The sequence below is a fragment of the Pithys albifrons genome, chromosome 11 (assembly GCF_047495875.1).
Source record: "Pithys albifrons albifrons isolate INPA30051 chromosome 11, PitAlb_v1, whole genome shotgun sequence".
Taxonomy (NCBI): domain Eukaryota; kingdom Metazoa; phylum Chordata; class Aves; order Passeriformes; family Thamnophilidae; genus Pithys; species Pithys albifrons.
This window is the reverse complement of record NC_092468.1, coordinates 12,501,309-12,524,723: the sequence shown is the minus strand read 5'-3', so window position 1 is coordinate 12,524,723 and position 23,415 is coordinate 12,501,309. Positions and strand designations below refer to the sequence as shown.

At 35.5% G+C, this 23,415-nt stretch overlaps 1 long non-coding RNA gene across 1 annotated transcript in view; it reads right to left on the bottom strand.

Moving 5' to 3' along the window:
• Positions 1–2,649: 2,649 nt before the first annotated feature.
• Positions 2,650–23,415, bottom strand: part of LOC139677088 (uncharacterized) — a 180,429-nt gene continuing 159,663 nt past the window's right edge. Inside the window, exon 5 of the long non-coding RNA XR_011698774.1 lies at positions 2,650–2,733. This is a non-coding gene — a long non-coding RNA (uncharacterized lncRNA). The remainder of the gene's footprint in view (positions 2,734–23,415) is intronic.

Below are 23,415 nucleotides of genomic sequence, written 5' to 3'. Positions count from 1 at the left end.
TGCTCAAGAGCTTTTCACAAAGACAGACACCTCCAATAATTCCAGTCCTGCCTGTGGTGTCAATGGAGCATCTCCATATATCATAGCACAGCCCTCCTGATGCAGCTGAAAACCAAAATAGATCTGAATATCCACAGAATAAAAACCTTGTAAACATAAAGTTAAAAATGTTTTGAAAGTCTCCTCTGATGCAATCTACATAAATTACAAAAATAACCTCAGGCACTCCACCTCATTCACACCTTGCTATGCTTCCACTTTCTCCTAATTTACACCTTGAACAGAAAACAGAAACAACCTTTAATCAACAAAACACCATGAACTCTGCTGTCACTGCAGCAGTCATAGAAAGAATTCAGATCTTTCAATAAATCAGTGTGACTCCACTTGGACAAAATTCTTGTATCATCATGAGTACATAATATTGATGACTTAAAAAGACCCATATTCCTGTATTTATATCCTCCCCATATAAGAAAAATATTGAGAACAAATTTGGTCTAATATTTCAGTAGAGAATTTTTTCAGTTCAGCTTTCAGATTTGAAGGCAAGAATTTTTATGACATGTTATTGAAGTGTGTGTCTACAACAGCATCTTGGACACTACAGATATCGCCTCTAAGAAGAGAATCAAAAATGCTCAGCTTGTCATATTTTTATACTTTTTGAGTACAATAATCTGACTTATAACATTGTGAAACAGCTTTTTTTTTTTCCCTGAACAGGAATAGAACATTTGTATGTATTTATGATTGGCTCCATTCCAAAGCTGCTAAGATTTTATGTTTTCTCAGTTACTACCATAATTATGGTTTATAGGTCTGTTTGGTGCAACTTATGGAATTATTCGTTCCGTATAGTGACAGTTGTTATACTGTTATAACTCCAAGAAACATAGAAATTGCTATTCTCATTCATCATCATACCATTGATATGGCCTGAACCCCTTGATATCATACATAATGCCTCCTCAGTGCTACCTTTGGGCCTAAAGATTCCCTTGATAAAGCACTGATAGGTCACTGACCCAACGTGTTCACACCCTAAGCAGGATGGAACTGGGCTATTAGAGGATTACATGAGATGGCAGCAACAGGTACATGCTTGGATAACAAAGATGAGAAAACCAGCGTGTGAAGGGGAATAAAAATAAGGAGCACTTAAAACCCATTCAAATAAAATGTAAAGATGGTGTACAGAGCACCATTTTGGCGTAGATATAGGAAAAACAGGGATATAGGAAGAAACATAAGTTGAGTAAACCACTGGAAGCAGAGACTACATGATGAAAGAATAATGTAATCAAGGAAAATATTCAAAGGAACAAGTGATGAGCCTGACAGAATTGATACAAAAAGGCATTCTGTTTAGTAATCTGTGAAATGGGATTTGATAAAGCACATATAAGGAGATTGAAGTAGTCCATGAACATGCAGTAATGAAATGAAAGGTTTCTTTTAGTATGGTTTTTGTTTAGCAGACAGAAAGAATAGTATTTTTGAGCTGGTTTGTAGTCAAAGTGAATCCCCCATGCTTAGGATAGTGTGCAAAAAAGTTTCTTCACATTTTAGTGAACAAAAAATAGAACAAATCTGTGTAATATGAACTGTAAGAGGACTCAGATTCCATTTTACAGGAAAAAATAATAAAAAATTATATTGTAAAGGATTTAAAGAAAAGGATGGGGATCAAGTAAATTTGGACATGTTTTTAAAATACAGTAAAGGAATTTCAACTTTTGTGTTTCAGTGCTCATAATCGCAATTTTCCTTCTAAACTTGGCAGATGTTGTTTACTCCCAGAATCAATACACTCTAAGAATTGCAAATGTAAATCTCAAACTAGTGCAGGTGTGCTACACAGGGCATTCTTCCTCTAACACATATTATTGCACATCTGAGGGTAGAACTTGCTTTTAACTAGTTTAGTTACTCAACCATAGATTGAGCTTTTGCACCAAGATAAAGGGGCACTCAAAAACTGGGAAAGGAGCACTCAAATTTTTGGGCAGGGGTACTCCAAAATTGGGGAGGGGCTTTACAGAGCATGATGATTATGATAAAGTCTGTCTTTATGCTGGTATGTCTTGCTTTAGCAGAACATCTGAGGCAATTATTGTCTAAAGGCATAATAATCTAAAAGGACTTCTCTATTTCAGACATCTCAACTAGTTTTATTTCATTTAGTCATTATGACTTCCATTCCTAGAGAATTGAAGCTACTTTGTAGTAGCTACTTTGACAGCTCCAGAACCAAATTTATACAAATCTTTCTTTTCTTTCTTTCTCCTGCAATATCTGAATGTGGTTTTGACAAGAAAGGTATTTCCACTAATATTGCCTATTAGAAAGCTTGATGTGCATAATAGAATTACTTGAATTACTACTGCAGGACTTAAGTTTTAAATGACTGAGGACCATTTTAATTTCAGTCTTTCAACTGTTTGTTATTTTTTTAAGGAACAGCAATAACCTCCCTATTGAGATTGCATTACATGACAGCATAAGCTCTATTTTTGCAGAATATGTAAATATATAGCTTGGTCACTTGACAGCAAATGGAGCAAACTACAGTATTCAAGCTTGAGTCATTTGATAGACAATTATGGGTGCATTGGGTTATCACGTAGAGTGGGAATATTTACCTTAGTCTTCAGCTCATCTAATGTAATATCCACTCTGCCTTGACTCCATTTCCTTCTCGGTCCTGTGTCCATCTGTCCCCCCCGATACCTGCAATAAAAATAATTAGATATATGCTTTTTTTTTTTTTAAGGCTTATACTGCTCTTTCTGAATGTGATTTGTGGTGTATTTCTGTACTGAGGAATTCTGTCTCCACATATAAATTTTTGCATCTATGAATAAACAACATCCCCCTCTTTCCCCCCTTACTTTTATAGTGCTTATTTATTTGTAGCTTGGTTTTCTTTTACAAGACACATTAGAAACCTGTCTCATCAAAAACAACAGAGTACTTACTCTTTTATCTGTATTCTCTCTGTCACTTTTCATTAGAAAATTCCTTCTTTTACGGATAAAAGGGAACTTCTTGAAACAGCTGAGGTTGTTTATAGCATTGTTATGTTGCTTTTCTCTGTTGCCTGTCTCATCCTGGGAACTGAGCCCATTCATCCTCTCTAAATCTATGGGCAAGTTTGAGGCTTTTCACTTCCAGAACAGCACTGGTACATCACAAATCCACAACCTTCTACAGTGGTACACCAGAGTCAATAAAGTGCTCAAGAGCAGCTGCAGTTTACTGAAAATCCTTTGCCCTGGAGGCAATCCTTTGTAGAAGGGTGGACTTCATGTGATTCCTGATAAATAGCAACCTACATCAATGTCTCTGTGCTACAACTGAAATATTTTCTTTTCGCTACAGATGACACACTGTGGTTCTGATTATTCTCTTGTCTCTCTTGCCATCTGCAGATGGGACAGCAATGGTGATGTGGAAAGTTCTCATCACCTAAATCCTAATTGTTAAAAAAGTTGGAATCAGGGCTTTTTTACTTTAAAAAAAACAGCCTACTAAAAATATATTTATTTCCCAAATGTAGTTTCATCCATTCTTTTTTTTTCCAGTGTGAACTCCCTGGTGGGATATACAATGAGGTGGTATTCCATTGATACAGATCTTTAAGGATATTCAATTTACACTGATTATGCAAAAGCTGGGGAACATTTTTATCAATATTATTGATTTTAGTAGGAAAAATATTTATATGAATGAAAAAACATTAAAACATTTAAATTAAAAAAATTTGTAAAATAAAAAGAACAAAATCATTCAAGAAAGAAAAATCAGTCAGTTTAAAATTATATCAATAATGGAAAAAAGCAAGTTTCATATTTAGTTTTTAAATGTGTGACTCACAGACTCTTCCTCTAATATTCTAGTATTCACAATAAGACTTACACATGAGGAAAAAATTAGACCCATCTCTTAGGTGTATGTATTCCAAATCACACAAATGCAGAATTCATTTCAACAGAGTATTGACAAAAAAGTATAATAGAACCCTTAGCAATGCTTACAGTTTGGTTGCCTAAATAAAGTAGAATTCAGATACATTTTCTTTTGCTTTATCTAAGCTTAGTTTTATCTGTTATTATTGATGCTAGTCATTAAAAATATAATGAATATATGAATACTGACACAATATTTCATCTTTTTACAGCAACAGGCAGCCAAAGACACATTGGTCCTTTTTGCTGAAGGGCTAAAGAATAAAGAACACTACTTCAGCATAGAAGGATAAGTAAATATGTAGAATGATGTCACATTTTAAATCTGTATTTTGCTGTTTAATCACACAGCATAAACTAAGCTACTAAATGGTTGTTCTTGCATTGTATTATACAGATATAAGCAGAGTAGCTAAAAAGGTTTAGAAAAACCACAGTGCTGCTAATTTGGACATAACCCCTAAACACTGTGGCTTTATTACTATGGTTTAAAAACCAGGCAATAGCTTGGATTTATCTTATTTATTGGGGAGAAAAAGTCACTTCTCTACTTTTGGTCAAACAGCACTTGCTTTTGAAATAAAATACATCAAATTGCTCACTCTGTAGAGGGAGATAATATCTGTAAAAGACAGACAAAAAGAACATAGGAGAGAGAGTGTAACTCAGTAGAGAGAAAGGACATAGATCAGGCCAAGAAGAAAATAAAAGTAGAGGAGAACAAAGAAAAGAAAAAAATGTGCAAGAAAGAAAACACCAACATAAAAATTATATTTTGAGGCCTACTTCCATGGACCAGGGAAGTTGAAATATGATTTTAAACTTAAAAGATTTGTCTTGTCATTAGTCTAAAAACTGCAAGAGTGTAACTCAAATCCTGACGGGGCAGAGAGCTGGTTTGCATAACACCTCTACTCATCACCTGCCACACCCCACATGATTCTTAAAGAGGGCAAACAGCACCTCTGTGTGTATGTGACATATAAAGTCTTTTTGTGTTCTTGCATAACACAGAAAATTAGCAGCCAGTTTTACGTACACATAATTGAAAGAGAGAGAGTTGAACTGCATAATAAGCATATCAAGATCATGGGAATGCTAATTAAAACCCAAGAACCAAACAGTCATTCCTTACACTGCTGCTGGAATTGATTCCCCTGTTGACAGGAAACATTCTTCCTGAAATATAGTTCATGTCTCATGCTGGAATTATGTCAGAAATTGCTTCAGCTCTTCTCCTGCACTATAATCTGACCCTTTGCCACTGTGTCCAAACAAATCACACACCCATCAGGTTAGAGGGCATATATGGACTAATCTATTCAGTCTGAACGTACAGCAGCCAGAAACTGTTGTTGATATTTTAAAAAGTAAAAGAAGGTTTGGGGCTGTATGCAGGAGAATTGAAAAAGTGAAATCAATATCTCAGACAGCTGTGGAGGCTTCTCTTTTGTTATGCTTTTGTGCCATGAGTGGATATTACAAATCAAAATATTTTGTACACACATTCCCCCAGTCAAGACGTCTGCAAAGAGTTCCATATCTCAGGGCCATCTCCAGACATTCTGAACAAGGATACTTGGGCATGACCAAATTTATCCCGCAGTTTTGTAAGGCCTGTTCTAAGGGACAATTGAGGTCTTCACAGTATTAAACTTTTAACAAGACAGGAATCAGGAGAATCATAAAGCAGATAGTAGGCAGAATAAACATTTAGGTTCTTTATTTATTAGTATTTTGGTTTTGGCAAAACAGCCTAAATAACCTATTCATAAGGGAGCAAAAGAAGGGGAAGAAAAGAGAGAGAGACAGAGAGAAAAAGATGGAGATGATCCAATAACTGAAATATTTTCAAAACTTCAAGAATGTTTAATAAGAGCAGGTTGCAATTTACATCGAGATGTGGAAAATTCAATACAGCTTACACCTCCCAGAATTCTGGAGCTGCAAGCTCTGAAGGAATGAAGCACATAAATAATGTATTTACTGTTATTCTTGGTCTGCAGCTGATCTCCTAGTGAGCACTGAGAAAAGAGTTTTAGAGCCCTAGGAGACAGCTGGTGCTGTCTAGCATGTTAGACTGATTTTGTGAGCAGAGTATGAAAGGCATAAAAGCAAAATAAGCATCTAAAACTAAAGATTTATTTTCTCCTGAAAGAAAACTTGGAAGGTTAAAAAGCTGTGCAAGAAGGCACAATTAAGAATAATATGTTACAAAAAATTACATTATTTGAAAATTGAAATCTCAAGTAGATTTGATTGAAAGCCAAGTGTGCAGATAAACAGGACCATACTCTTAGTAATACATAATACTTGGCATTTCAACATAAATGCCAGAGAGCTAATGACTGTAGAAGATTTAGATCTCTTGAGATTGTGGACCTCAAATGTGGTGCCATTTAGGATTCAGCTGCACTTTTGTGAGACTGACGTTCAACTATTCTTCAACACAACCTACAGGGAAGGAAAGTTTTCAATATCAGGTAGGTTTTCTGAAGCAGTCACTAAACTCAGGGGTTCTTCTGCCCCTTTTGAAGAGCTAGTCAGACTGGAATTGATAAACCCCATTCCTGTTTTTCAGTAAGCAGGGCAGCTGGAGGAAAAACATTTTTCCAGCTGCTTTCTCATCCCTCTGCAGACCATTTATTCCCCTTACAGAATTCCTCTCTTTAAGCCAAATAAACATGTTAAGCCAGAAGTATAGAGTAGAAGGACATACATCTGATTGTTCCTGATTACAAAGACAGGCCACCAACTGACAGCCATGACAGCATTCAAACACAGAGAACTAGGCTAAAATTGTATCTTTTCTCACAGGCTTCCTTAATTTGCCCTGCAAGATGGCTAGAGGTTAATGCTGAATTATGATTCCATCAATCATCACAAAATCTAAAAGTCAGTATTCACAGAGATGAACTCCCTATAAAGATATTTAGAAATTAAATTTCTCTTTCAAAACAACTCTCTTTCTGACTAGCTCATGATTCCTCCAAGACAGCTGGGGAGAAGCTTTTATATCCCTTGCCTCAAATGCAGAGTACAAACCAAGTTTATTACTCCTGACTCTTCTGCAAGGCAGCAACAGGGCTTTGCAAATCGTCTGGCACATTTGGGAAAGGCTTGTTGTGACAGGAAACTCAACAAAACATGTGTCAGTATTTTATCTATCAGAAAAACTTTCTGGGGGTGTGACTGGTGGAAGTGTCCCATTACCCTTCCTACCCTCAGCCTCTTCAGCCAACGGGCACAGCCTGAAACAGATAATGGTGACACTTCTTGAATCTGATAAGTAAAACCCTTTCAGACATGAGGCTTCAACAACAATGTATTTTGCAAGGACTCAGTAAGACAATAAAGAAATTAAATCATTGCATCTCCTCAACTAACAGGTTTCAAAGATGAAACCGTTGTAATTTTGCCACTAACACCAGAAGTTCCAGCACACTATCAACAAAAGTTCCAGCAAACCCACACAACCTCTGTGTAACAGCTGATCTGGCTGAAACCCCTCAAAACATGTCCCAGCTTGAAAAGTAATTTCAAGAACTCAAGAAAATGAGATAGAAACTGCTGCTTCTATTCAGCCCTGAATAGAGCTAAAATGTATAAATCATGGTTCATGAAAGAAATATGGGGAGGAGAATTTCACTGCACCACAGATGATGAATCCTGGTCAGATAACCTTCAAAAGATGCACATATTGCTATCACAGTGAGAAAATTCCAGTGGAAAGCAATTTCACACTCCTTATAGGCCACTGTAATCAGCCAGAATATGAATAAGCATAGCCCAGAGGACAAGGTGCTATCAAACAGGGTCTTGATCCAGTGAAGCACTTAATCTTATGTTTAATATTAAGAACCTGAGCTGTTCCATTAAGTCACATATGCACAAATCAAACTAAAAATAACAGAATATAATTTCTTGCAAGTTATCTATTTATTACATCCAGTATTTTGTTCTATTCACACATTGACCAAGACAATACTCCAATTTTTTAAACTAATCTAAATTATTTAGCATTATAACATATTTCTGCCACTAGTGCTTGGACTGAATGCCATTCACAGTTCATGAAGTTGTTATGAAAAAGTTGATCCATCATATATTATTTACAAATAAGGAGGCACACTTTCTTTTCAATGATAAGTAGAGTATAGATTTTATAATAAAGTTTGGGAAAACAATCTTCTACAATGATACTGGAAATGTTTAAAGCATTCCAACAAAAAACAGTGGAAGCAAAGGAAAGGACTCAGTATTGCCATGTAGACAACCACTTTAGAAATAAATTGGAACATTCTTATTTCTTATCAACTTTGCTTTCAAGACTTGTTGGTTTTTTTTAACTAAAACTCAGTAAACTTATTGGAGAAATATTCACAACCTGCCTAGGCCACTTTATGACTACCCAGCTGTACAGGGAAATAAGAGCAAGGCAGAAGTGCAGCTGCTTGAAAAGAGTGGGGAGAGGAATAAAAAATGTGCTTATTTCTTATTCAACATTCTCAGCATTAAACTGCCTCATAAAAATATCTCTGCCTACAAATGCAGAAGGAACACAGTAAGATACACTCTGGAGAAAGCACCTTTAGAACAATATGTTGATTCACTTTCTATAATTTATATCCTTCACTGTATCAGCACAGAAAAAAACTTACCTGAGCAACCTGAGAATTAATTCCAGAAGATTAAACAAAGTTGTTTCTGTAGAAAAGTGTAAGTAAAATTTTTAACATATCTACATTCCTGTGTTGTTGCTTCCCAGGGATTATCAGACTACTCTGTAAACTGGGCTGAACTTCTCCATTCTTTTCTCAAAAAAAAAAAGCGAAAAGGAAAAAAAAAATTATAGTTTGATATTTTCCCTTGCAGTCAAGTTCGTATAGCACATATCATAGCTAGAGTATTAGCATTCCAGAAAATGAAATAATATATTTCAGGGCACTAAAAGTTATTAATCTTTATGTTAAACTATAAGAGGGACTTACTTTTGTTTTTCCATTCTGTTTTTTTTTCCCTTTATGGTTAAAAAAAAAAGCGCTAATTATAGTGATTTCCTTAGTTTTATGTGAAAAATAAACTTATCAAAATAGTTAGCTATTCTACAAGCTGATTGATGAAAAGTAAAGATGCTAAGACTAATAATAGTCATAAGACTCAGTAGAAAACGTGCTACTAAAAATTATCACATGAATATGTCTTTGAAAGAAGTAGACAGTTTTCTCAGATGAATAAGATTTTCAAGTTGTATTAATTTTTATCTCTGATTTATCTTTCTTGAAAATTATCATAATTTCATCGAAAATTATTTTATAAAATGCTTCAAAAGCTCATAGCAACATTTGCCTGTTCGGTTTAATTCTCTGACTTCTTCACAGCAATTTCTGTTGAGGTAAATTACATTCCTACTGAACCACACAGGCTTAATCTTTAAAATCTTTAAGCTTCTTTAATAATGTCATACTTGGAATGACACACTTGAAAAGGTATTAGAACACGGTGCCATAAGAAATTTCATTCCATGTGAAGAAACAGTAAGACAATGTGGATTTATTTGTGCCGTGTTCCTGAACAGCATTTCAAGCATTTAATACTATGTCACAAAACCAAAGTGAGATTGAAACCCCTACTTTTATGGAAATTGGCATTAAATTTCTTTTTTTTTTTTTTTTCAATGAGAAAGTGCTATTTAAACAAAACACATGGCACATAAGGCACATATATTTATTTCCACTCATCTTCCAATATGAAAATCCAAAGCTAAAAAGCCACTCCCGTTGTGCCATGAGCAGAAATGCTGATCAACAAGCCCAGAATACAAAGCTTGTCTGTTGATAGGAAAGAAGTTGTCCACAGAATCACAAATACCACTGGATGTAGCTAAAATGCACTGAAATAGAGTCTAAGGATGCTGATTAAGAAACTAAACCCTATTTTGCTGGTTCTTGTACAAGAAACAATAAAACCTGCCAAACATGGACTCTTAAAGTGAATGTTCACACTGTGGTTGCCTCCTAAGCATCCCACTTGCAGTTTCATCATAAGGGATCATCAGAGGCAGTGCAACAAGACAGTAGAACAGATCTAGAGAAACAATCTACCAGGAAATCTAATTGCTAGATTTATTTTTATGCTGCTCTAAGCAACAATAAAGAGCGTTTTCCCATTATCAATGTGTAGCACAAAAACTGAGAACAACATACTTGGCTTGGAATCACCTTCTTTCTTCAGTCCTTTGTTGCACCAAGTGCAGGCAAGCTGTTTATTTGAACCCAAGGCCCTTTGGACAGTCTCAGCTTCACAAACAGATATGATGTATAGGTACTCACACTCCTCCTCATCTGTTGCTATGGCACTTTGCCTGCTCACAAGGTGATTGGACAATTTTGCTCTGAAAGTCAGCACCAAAGATCAAACCTCTCCTGTGGAACAGTGCTGCCTCTGCCATCTGTTTGCATGATGCTTGACAGGTCCTGGGAAGAATAGATGAGAAGGCAGTACCATGTCATGCTTTTACCCATTTTTCCTCACTAGATGATGTTCTGTCCCACCTTTCTTCCACCTGCTACTTGAAAAAATGTAGAGGAAAAAATCCAAATTTCAAGAGAGAAGAGAAAAAACAAACAGGCCTGCTTCAGTCTATAACTGAAGAAACTCAGTGGTTGCTAACAGAGTAACAGATATTGTCATATATGTAACATAACATCTGCCAACACCTTTTAGGAAGCAACAAAAAAAAGACCTACAAGAAAACGTAAGCATTCCCAACAACATACAGTGAGTTGTGCACTCATACCCTGTTAATACATCCTAAATAATGTTAAACAGTTATGTAGAAATAAATCATTTAGAACAAAAAGTAATACGAAATCCTTCTGAAAGAAATGTATTAGGAGAAATGTTGAAAAGATTCAGCAGCTTTTTATAATCAGATTTCCTGGGAGACAGGGTTGAAATACTTTTAAATAATTTTAAAAAGACTAAATGAGTGACAAGAGATTAAATTAAATGAAATGTAAATTTACTGAGAATGTGTCATTCAACTCTAAATTCAGGTACACAAGCAGTGTACCTGAAGCAGTTAAATATTGGCTTCTTATCCATTACTGCAGAAAGGCAGAAGGAAGGAAAGAAGGTACTACCATCCATTGAAGGATGGGAAGTGGGTTGTCTAACCTACAAAAAATTCTATAACATTGCAGTTTTTTGTTTCTTAGTGGGTAGGACAAAAATCCACAGATTCCTTTTCCTGTCTCACAGCTCTTTATTCTGCTATACTAACTATAAACACCAAATAAGTATGAGCATTTGAATAATATCTCATTTGCTTTTATATAAGAACATTACAAAGACACCCAATGTAATATGGAAGGCCTTCAACAACAACAACCACTTTTTTTGAGTATACTCTAAACCAAAACCCTGATGAAAATTTCATGTTTATCATTCCTGACCCTTTCAGATTCCCAAATGTAGTCTCTGTAGGGACTGAAATGAAGACAGAAATATTTTTCTCACCACAGGCAGTCACATCGTTCCACCTCCCCAGGTGAGGCTGTTCTTATGTTACTGAAAGATGTGCCTGCAAATCAGAGTATAAAGGCATTCCTTGGGTCCAGATGAGCTGTTACTGCAATGCAGCAGCTCCCAGCAATGTTCAAGGGAGCAGCAATTATGATGAAGCTCATATAGCTAGTCCTCCAAAGAACAGCCTCATTTCTAAATTATTTATACGTGTTAATTTTTTCTCCCCATGCTGTTATGCATTTGAATTGTTTTGCTCTCATTTATAGCAGTACACATTATGGCTGAGATTTTCAAAGCCATGAATCCCTCAGGTGGCTTTCAAGATCTAAATGTAATCTCTTAGTTTATGCTCATTTGCAGTGGATTTGCAAGGGAAGATGCTCTTTTATTTCAGCAGCAGCTTATGCAAATTAGTTTTCATTATCAGATGCCCATCCTTCACTATCATCATTAATTAGCAGAATGGATACTGTGAAAACTGTCCGTAGCTGGTAATTATACTGGGCAAAAATGAAGGCAAGCTTTCTTTGCCATAAAAAGTAGTAGAAATTACTCAAAAAATACATTTACAGAAAAATATTTCTGGAGGTACAATGGCTTATTTTATTCTAATATGATAAGGAACACAGACTTGAGATCTGATGAGTATTTTCACATTAAAAGCTGTAATACATTTCACATTAAATGAATGCCCCAAAATGTTTGGCAATATATACTGAGAAATGCAAACATAAGCCACAGCGTGACCCAAGCTGTGAAAAGAGTTGTTACATGTTGTTTCTGAGAATTACAACATCAAAACCACAAGACTACTTTGAAGGAAAGATCCCATTCTTTTTGTTTCAGCTGGTCCTCAAACAATTGAACATGCAGCAAAAAGTACAGTTCCTCAACACCACATAAAAAGGCCTCCTTAGTTTGAGATTGTCATGAGTAAAAATTTGTTTTCAAAATCAAATCTGGCAATGTTTTCTCCAGTTCTTCAAGCCAACAGTAGTTGGTTAAATAACAAATATGGCTATTAATCCCACAGCTCAGAATTCCCACAATTCAAAGAATAGTGCTCAGTCTTGTAACTATAATTGCCATACAACAGATGTGCTAATTCCAGAAAGGAAAAGTGCATTTCTTTGTTTTGTCATTCAGGGTTTATTTAGACTAATTACAGAAGAGAGGAAAACCTTCTTATGGGCCGTAGCTGATGGGAGTTTCAGGTGTTGGATGAGCTTCAGGTGTCTCTGTGCTCGTGCAGTGCTTCCTGGGATCCCCTGGCTGGCGGCTGCACACTGGGATTCAAGGGGTAACACATGCCTTGAACTGAGCAAGGTGCACAGCAGCCTGCAGCAGTGCACAGCCAGTCCCATAGCCCCCCACTGCTTTGCTTCTCCCATTGTCTTGGGGAGACCATGCACCCTTCATCCTTTCTGAACACTTCCTTATCTGCTCCAATCTATAGTGTCTCTCAGAGAGAATTGTTTCTGAAGTTTTCTGTGTTTACTTCTGATATACATAATTTAAGCTTGTTCCAGTTCTTGACCCTCTCTATCCTTTCTCCTTTCTTTGACACTTCAAATCTTTCCACTTCAGCTCTGAAATGCTCTCACTTCATACATTTCAGCAGTCATGATCTTTCTGTAGTTGATTTTCACTGATAATCATGAGTATGTGTGATATTATAACTGAAGTTTCATCTCAGACATCCCAAAGGGAAAGTCCAGAATAAAGCAGTGGTATGAAAGTGAAAAGGAGATTTGGTATATCAGGAGACTTCCAGTGGTTCAAGACATAAAAAAGTCTGGGAAAACAATTGACTTCAGAAATAAATGTTGCCATTAATGTCTTCAGAAAATGTTAACTTAAGAAATCAGACGATGTTAAGCCTTTTGGGTAATTGGACCCTGTGTTTGCTTACTGTGAACCTTTACTTGACTCCAAACCCAAGAATATACAACACACTTAAGAAGTATGTCAAGCTGATGCTACAGGTTCAGTCAGTTATGTCCACTGTAAATGTGCACACAGCCTTAGAAAGTAGGAATCACTACAACTTACACACCAGCTCTTGACATCTATGAAAATGGAAGGGAACAGCTCTTTCGTTGGACAGATCTTGGCATGTAAATACCAAATTCAGTGGCAATAGAATAACAAATTAATATTTTATTGAAGCATTTAGTAAAGGCAAACCCAAGAAAAACAGGCAGCAATTAAGAGAAAAAAAACCAGAACGAACAGTAGTAAAATAATTAGATCATGTAAATGTCTTAACAGTTCCACTCTGTTAAAATATCTCTGCTAAATCAGACAGCATATCCTTGTTGTATTGCATTATCTCTGACAGAAACTAACATTCAGAAACTAAGCCTTACTGTAAATCACAGTACCAAATTGAAAATATAATCAATACAGCTTCAGGCTACATGAAATTATCAGAATATATTAGTTGAATGTGATTTCATACATGGAAGTGTGTCAGGGAGACAAGGAGAAAATGAGTGTGAATAGTTTCATGCTGATATACATGCCTCTATAAGGCATACAATTTGAGAATTAATCTGAATTCCAAAGAATCCAGAAGACAAAACACCAGAGAGAAACAATTTACTTATGCCAACCTCAGCTAACACATACATGAGCAATTTGAAATAACTATGAAAAGACACACTATTAACATTTCAGTTTCCTGAGGCAAGTAATGTGATTTAGAAATGCTTGAACTTTTCCCATTAATCTCGCTGCAGAAAAAGAGAAAAAGTAAACACTATTTTATAGTGTTGTGTAGTTATAGTTAAACTCAGAGAGATTATAACATTCAATTTCTTACCCTTTGTCCCTACACTTCTGAGAGATCACTCTCATTTTTGTACTAAGATTCAAATTTTCCCTTTTCCCTCCCCACTGAGAGTAAAGATCTTCCACCTCTTCAGCCACAGGAGCTGAGTCTCAATCATGTAACACTCCTTTATAGATTTCACTGAGGTGGCAGTGATTGCAAAAAACAAACCACAAGCATGAAGAGGTGTGGATGTACTCCCAGCTGAACCCTCTCCATCCCTGAGAAGCTGAGTCTCCAACTTTCATCATTCACAGTCATTTGGCCATTGCCCCTCTATTTCAAACAAAAGGCAACAGGCCAGCTGGAAGGCCCCCAGGGTTGGGATCAAGCTTACTGGAAACAGGGCATACACGTGTAGCAACTGACCCTTCAACTGGGAGGGCAAGGCCATAGTTCTGGTCACTGACCCAAACCTAATTCTGTGTTTTACATTGAAATGCTACTGTCTAATTTTATTCTGAAACATTATACCAAAGGTAAAGCATATTCAAATGTCTGTATGGACTTTATATTTGCTGCAAATGCCTGCTAAGTGGTCTTGCTCATGGCAATAGTGGCATCTCAGTCTTCAAGTGGAGACATTTACAGAAACTGATCAACTATCACAAAAAAGCAGAGGCATCTAGTACCAATCTCAGTTTTTCCTGTGGGTAACACCAACAGTGCAGTAAGCCTTAATTCACTCTATTTTTTTTTGTTTTTATTTCCTCACAAAGCAGAGTAATTTACTACATCAGAGCTGAAAAATCTGTTTGCAGGTGCCACAAACACTGCAGTGATGTCAGGAGATGTCTAAGGAAGCTCTTCACAGTGCTCCAGGTAGCAAGTGGAGGAGGACATAGATCAGCACATTACAGATGTTTTAGTGCTAAGCAAAATGCAACAATAGAAACTGTACTTCAGGGAATGAATGTGAATTGTCAGGGATGATGGGCTGGAGGAAGCAAAAGCCTTTCTTTCCATCTGTAAACTTGGTAGTGACCACAATAGGAGCAAAAAACAACTGGACACAATGTTTATGTACAATGTGGCTCATTCATGAGAATGGACTCCTGTGCCACACACATTAAGAAAGGCACTTTTTCTCCCTCATGTTGCCTTTGCTTTGGACAGATGGCACAGAAGACTTCAGGAAGTAAATGCGCAACTTAATTTTGAGGAATCAATCGCTAACTCAGAGTTGCAACGCAGCAGAAAAGTTGGAAGAAAACTCTTCTTCCCAGATAAAAATGTATGTACCTAATATTACTTCATAGTTCAGCACAGTTGTAACTTTCTAATTATTTAGAAAATCCTTAAAATCTGCACAGGATTTTATATTTTTGTGAACCAATACAACCAATGTAAAAAATATTTGCATATTTATAATGCAGTTAGTGAACTTCACTCCTGAAAAATGAAAAATCCATTAAAAATCTGATATTTGTTGGTTGGGAAATTTACCTTTGTTAAAACAGTAAAGCAGGGAAGTCAATGATCTACCATAAATAAATATAGAAGTCTCATCCACCTTAGATGTTTGTTTGGGATTGTTCTTGCAGAATATAAAAAGTTATTTCAGCTTTCTCCCTTCTCTGCTTTATTTAACAAAAATTATTTCATTTTAAAGACTTCACCACATAAGATAGTATAATGACATTTACATGGGAAGATAAATAAAATTCAAATTAATATAAATGTTGTTGGCCCTCACTTTTATTGTCATGGGCAGCAAAATAATGTGATAGGTTATATTTAAGTATAGGTGATGAATTGTGCTAACTTACAGGAAAAGACAACGCTCTTGAGGCAGAGGAAAGGAAAAGTTAATACAAAATAATTGTCTAAAAAGTAGTACTATTGATACCATCACTATACACTGCTGTGTCACAACTATCATTAAAGTCTCAAGGACATAGGAATCAAACAGACATTTGACCTACAGTTTTCAAAAAAAAATTGCCTAAGAATTGCAAACCTTATTTCCTAGCAGATGAAAACAAAGTAATCTGTAAGACCTCACAGAAATCTCATGAAGGAGGCCTACAAGGTTGTCTAATGAAGAAAATTTCCTGTTTTACTGAATGCTTTGTCAAATTAATTAATTAATTGACTGAATTTCCTGCTGGAAATTCCATCTTAGCAGTATTTTGGCCTTGTCTTTTAACTTGAAGTATTATCCCTTTTTTTTTCCCTTTTTCTACCACAGGCAGTGCTTGCACACATAAGGAAACAAAACCTTCTATGTTTTCATTCCTGATCTCTCAGACTTGAGAATATTGTGCACAAATTTGCCCCCAAAACAATTTAGAGAGTGGAAGCTTGAATACCGAACTTGCTTCATCATTTCTGGGAATATGTATTCATGGCTAGTGAAGCCAGAAATACCTTTCACTCATCTATGAGAGAATGAAAAAAACCTCTTGAGTGTGAAACCACTGAATCCACTGCTTTCAAGAGCATTGATCAGGCCTTTTAGTACACTGTCTTTCTTCCTGCCTTATGGAATAGTGATCTATGGCCACATGCCCAGTGAACTTAAAATATCACTGGAATACAGCACCTCTGCTCCTTACACCCAGTACAAACCTTGCTTTAGGCACATTGACAAATCTTTGCCTTTTTCTCACTGCATGAAGTGATAGAATGGATATAAAATATTAATATATGTTCAAGAACATGGAAAAGTGGTGTGTCTGTATTTGAAGCTGCTGTTTGTAGAGGATCGTACAGGACATCCATGAAATTTTTGTATTGCCTTCAACAAGCATTAGATTAAGTTAATAGGAGTCTGTATATGCAAACTGCCATAGCTATTGTGTCATGAGGAAGAACATCTGAGTGCTAATGTATAACAACTTTACATTGAAAAAGACTGAAAAGCACACATAAGGAGCTCCATAAATTTGTTATAAAACCCATTAGTAAATGTTATTTAGCATTTGCTCCTGAGGCTTAGTGCTACACTAAATTAATAGTGTTATGGTTTCTATTCAACAGATTGCCTTAAAGTATTACATAAAAGATTAAAAACCACACTATAGTAACAATGACAATCACCTTTAATCACATCAAGAACAATAATCTGTCTTTAACATCTTATTTCATACCTTAATACCTTACATTATAGCCTGAAGCATAGTCTGAACATCTTGTTAGTTCTTAGGTTAGCATCAACATATATTAATAGCTGTACAGATGTCTATATATAACAATTTGAGAACACTAAACACGTGAATGTTAAGAGAGATCTGACACAGCATAAAAGTCCATGATATAACTTACTCTGATCTATTAAAGACAACCACATCAAGCATTAACTTCAGTCATGTGGCACTGTGCTCCTTAGGGTCACCAACCAAATTTCTGGGAAAAGACTCTCCAATGTAAAAGGAAAAAGATTTTCTGTAATGATTTTGTGTCCCTTGCTGGTGGTGTTCAAGGTTGTGTGCATGATTGCAGAATTTGCAAACCTTCTAAAGCCTTTAGAGGAACAAGGAAAGGAGATGACAACAACATCCAGGAATTGGACTCTGACACATTCAGGCAGCATCAGTAAAAAGATATCACTACTCCTCAATTCCAATGTAGTGACACATATACTTCTTAGATACATTTGACAGAACTGTAAAAGACTCACAGGAAAGCTTCTTCATCCAGTTCACCTCCCACTGTCTTGCTGCATGCCAGGGCTATGTCAGCAGAGTCTTCTCACTAGAATGCGTTCCTTCCAAAGCATGTCCCCTGTTGCATTTCCAGCTCCAAAGCTACTTAGCTTAACAAAGAAATACCCTCTGCTCTCAGCAGCAGTACTGGGGGGCTGGTCTATCAATCACTGCTACATCCAGAATATAAAGTCAATGGTTTGCAAACCTCCTGGAATTACTGCAAGTGCCTTACAAGTAAAAGAGTAAAGAATTTGAGATAGAATGAACTAAACAAACAAAAATCCCCAAAGAAACAAATGAAGAAAAAAGCTTCTCAATAGGAATATACATTGTAACAAAACAATTAATAGTTTTAGAGAGATTTTGTACAGGAATGAAATGGCAATGTATTTGTTTCATAGGACATTTAAATATCTAGGATTCCATTGCCAGGCAAGGCCATCATCATAGTGGATGTGGCATTGCTATGGCACAAATAAGCAGATCAAACTGAAACTTCAGGTATTGTTTAAACGGTAATCAAAGTATTTATTCCACTAGAAAAAGGAATCACTGTAGTGCTGCCACGATGTCCAATGTAATTTATGTACATAAATTTTATTTCAGACTAAAATGTACACTGACACTGAAATTCACAACCCGCTCCCTTGGACATATATTGGTTGTGATTCCTTAATTCAGTCTGCTTTCCATAAGCACAGGCATAGCAGTAATCAGCTGCAGTTTTGAGGGCTCCAATGACAGCTATTCCCCATTCTGTCTTGGCCCTCTCCAACATCTGCTGTCTGTATCCAACACGTGGAAAATTTACACTTCATTTTGAAAGTAATTTCAGGTTTTCCCCCTTTCACTTGAGTCATATCTTGCCTTTATATTATGCACCATGCTTCACAGCATGAGATTAATTTTTTACTACCACTTAAAATATATTTCAGTCTTTTAAATTCTGATTATATAAATTCATATCCTTCAGGTATAAACACATAGATGATCTTTAATAAATGGGGGTCATTTTCCATCAGTAGAAGTTACAAAAACTGAGTTAAGGTGCCTCTGAGTTAAGCTCTGGGTAATACTGAATGCTCAGTTCCCACTCAGTTCTCTCCCACTGAAATCTTATGTGACCCGGACCATTACATAATATAAATTTAATTTTTGCCCAATTTAATTCTAAAACAGTTGTCAAAGTAATGAAGTTTTCTCCGCAAACTCATTCAATCACTTCAAGTTCTCTTCACCCTCAAATAGAGATCCACAATCACACATGAGAAAATGAAGTTCCTTTTTCTGGTGGTTCTGATGCTTTCATTTTACTCTGATGGGGTCGTTCTGGGTATATTGTCATGCTCTGGCTTACATTCCACTCCTCTTGAAAATTTCATTTCTAGTTTTCTTGCCTTGTTTAGTAGAGCTATTAAAAATGCATGTTGTTTAACCTTAATAACAATAAAAGTGTTCAGAGTACCTGAAGTCATATTTCAGTCTCTAAAAAGCTGAAAAGAAGGTAGAATTTTGTGTGGTGGAACAGGGTAGCCCATGGCAGGTGATCTGAGAGTAAATAAAAGTCAGCCAGCCTGAGGTTACCACTAACCTTCAGATCTCCTTCTTATTTAGACATATATTTGATTTTTAGGGGGAGGGGAAAGTAATTTAGGTCTCCAGAGACTTACATTTAATTAGTTTTTAATCCATTTCTACACCCAATGCCTCAGAGGGTGATTGCATCTTTAAATACAACTAATTGGATGTGTTTTAATTGAGAAAGCCTACAACATGCATAAGAGAACTACCAGGAGTCAAAATACAGTTTTATATTTTAATGTGTTTATATTTAATTTAAAACTCAGTAAACAGGGTTTCACTCTCTGCTGGAGTAAACAGGTGAAACCCAATTAACTTCAAAGGGACTGTTCCCAGTGTGTAGCATATGCGAAAGTTGTGGATGATTAGCGACTAAGGACACCTGCAAAGCATCATTATAATGTCAGTGAAAAGAAAGGATCTCATACTCCTTCTGTGGCACCTGAAAAGTTAAATTTGATTAGGGGAGGGATGATTGCTTTGCTTTTCTTTCATTTGATTGAATCACCAATCTTGAATTAAATTATCAATATTGAATTAAAAATATTAACTTTTGATAAAAATACACTTTTTTTGAGCAGCAGCAATAAAATGCATTTGATAAATAGTATCCCTCCATCCATTTAATTCTATGTGAAAACGCCTCAGAAGGTACTGTAGTAAATATTGAAAGTGAAACTAAGCTTCTGCAACCTTACACAGTCTTTTTTTTTTCTTCATGGAGAAGGACATTGAGAGCACTCACGTGCATAAAGTTTTTGGAAGTTTGATGTAGCGTTTAATGAACTGCTCAAATGCACAAAAATATCAGTTGATAAAAAGTGTATTGCAGAAGCTTAGTTTCACTTTCAATATCAGGATTAGTATACCCTGATATAATGGAATGAAGAAAAATAAAATGAGAAAAATCACAAGATCTAAAAAATTCACACACACCAAAATAGTATTAAAACTCATATGGTGGATTCTGTTGGAATGGAAGTCTTTTTTCATCTAGAAACATTCAGGAAATCTTGCAGGAAAACTGACGAATTTAAATAACTTTTCAGTTTTGAGAAGTCAAACAGACAACAGCTGATTATCTCCAGTTATTCTTTTGCTTCTAAGCACACTTTTATGGCATATTTTATGACATATTTATGACTTTACGATATAAATAAAAATGGATGTAAGTCTGCAATATGCAATACATGGAAGTCAAATCCCTTCATATTCTTAGTGCACTGTACAGACACAAGATCACTCACACAGGCATAAATATTCTAAACTTATGCCCAGTGAAGCCTCACCTTCCTTTTGGAAATATCTAATAAAAGTTTGAACAACACAGAGTAAATCTGGACAAGTAGTAGCATACCATTGCCATATATTTAAATTGTCACTGTTGAGAACATTTTTCATGACATTCTTCTTGTGCTGACTATCCTTGAATCCTCTGATTGCATTTGCTAGATTTTTGTGAATGTCACTGAATAAATCAGAACACCAGATCACATTCTCTGAATTTCTTCCACAAAATTAACTGCCAGTAATGAGCAGCAGATACTGCATTATAGTAAAATAGACAGATGGTCAGTTAATCTTAGGTCTTGGCAAAAACCAAAAGGGAATATCAATAAATAATAAAATAAATGAACACATAAAATGCAGCCTTAGTTTGGATATGAAAATTAAACTCCATTCATGTTATTCTTGTCCAAATAGCATAAGCATATTACACAAAATAAAATTTCTCCAAGAAGAATTCTCTCAAGACAGAATCAAACTGTTCATATTACTTCAATATTTGCTAAGTAGTATTGATAAAACTATTGGAAAACCTGAACTTTAAAGGGACACCATAAAGAGAGCTGTCTTTCAAATTTTAAATATTTTCTAAAAATTTCCACACATGCTATTAACTGTGAAAATAGATAATTTCATTTCTAAGGAGGTTTGAGAAAAAAAAAGAATCTGTGATATTAAATATACAACATTTGTAAGAAACTGAAAACATAGTGCCTTCCTACATTTCCAATTCATAAAAATGTTGATAAAAAGGCTCAGAAAAATAAAAAGGGAAAAATTTTTACCAGGTACTCTGAAATTGAAATGTGACCATCCAGATTGTTTTTTTCTCTTCTCTGCTGCAAAACTGTAGATACCTATGTTAACATGCTCCATTTGTGATTTTATTTCTTACTCAAGGTTAATGAAAGAATAAAAGCCCTAACTGCAAATGAAGTTGTATCAATACAATGTAGATGTCTTTATGAGAGTATGATTTTCTCCTTTGTATGTCAAGAGTAGTGATTTTGAGATAAATATTTATTTTAAAAGGGCTACAAACCTGTACTTTAGATATTGTATCCCTATGTGTAGTGATTACAAATATATACTTAAGAATCTACAAAACCAAATACATAAACCAATACAAAGCTAAATGTGATCTCTACTTCTTGCCCTTCCTTTCCCATCCTTTGAGAATAATTCTCCTTAATAACAACGCCTAAAAAGCAAATAGGAGTGATGTTAAGCTATATCCAACACACACATTTTCTTCCCTAAGCAAAGTTCATAAAGACTCATAACAGATTAAATGCTTCCCACATAAAAAGGTTAAGACATCCATCTACCATCTATCATTCTGCACAGCAAAGGAAAAGGGCTATTCCTTTATATCTGTGGAGAATTTAATACTCTGACCAACATCAAATGCTTCCAACAGTTATGTTCAAAGACAGAAATAAGATCATAAAATATATTTTAAATAATTTTAAGAGTCCCAACTAAGAAAAAATAAAAGGAGGAAAATTGATGTGCATGGCACAAGTAAAGAAGGAATCTCTTAGGGGTAATCGGACAGAAGGAAATATTTGACATTATATTTTCCGGAAAGATTTTCAGAAAAATCAGTCTTACAGAAACTGGGACAGTGGAATGCACAGGCAGGTAGACAAATGGAGATAAACAAAAAGAAATGAATGAAACACACACACACACAAAACCCCGAAAACAATAAAATTAACAAAAAGAACCCCCAAACCCCAAAGGCTCTGTACAAAGGTTTTTGTTTGAGGACAAAAAAAAAAAATCCAAAGCCTACTAATAGCAGAGAAAAATGTCAAGAGATAGAGAGTTATGGAGTTATATAGTAATTGAGCTTTTTGGAGACAATAGGTTGCTTTTAAAATGGGAAGTACTCCCAAGGTATAGGGATAATCCCATCTATCAACCAGGAAGAAATCTGACATCAGAGAGAAACCAAGATTTTAACGTAGCAACAAATTGAATATTAACAGTTAAAAAATCTTACTTGCATATCAGAAGTTTCACTTAGTATTTTTGGAATAAAGATTTCAGGTTAAATCTTTTGTAAGAAATAAAGAAACTCCCTTGAACATTAATGGAAAAAATATTATTAATTGCATTGACTAATTAAAGTGCTAATGAGACCAGAAGTAATAGGAAAACCCTCACATGATTATTTAAATATGATGGATAAATTCTGTTGCCAGATGGTGTAGGTTAGTGCTTACGAAGCCAGACAGATAAGGCAAAATGTAGTCTGGCCAGTATTATATTCAAAAGTATAAATGAAAACTTGGTCAGGATGATAGAAGAAATTTGTCTTCCACAAGGATTTTGCTAGGAATGTCACTTGTCTCAAAATATGCAACAGAAAGATATGAAGAAAAAAATGAATGGGGAAAGAATTCCTCTAAAATGTGTGCAGGACATACATCTTCACTCTCACTGTGAGGTGGATAGATTCCTAATTAGAATTCAGTCATTACTGATTTTCCATAAACTGTTGAGAGGTCTGTATTCCAGGTAGATTCACAGCAGCAAAAACCACCCAAACCTAAAA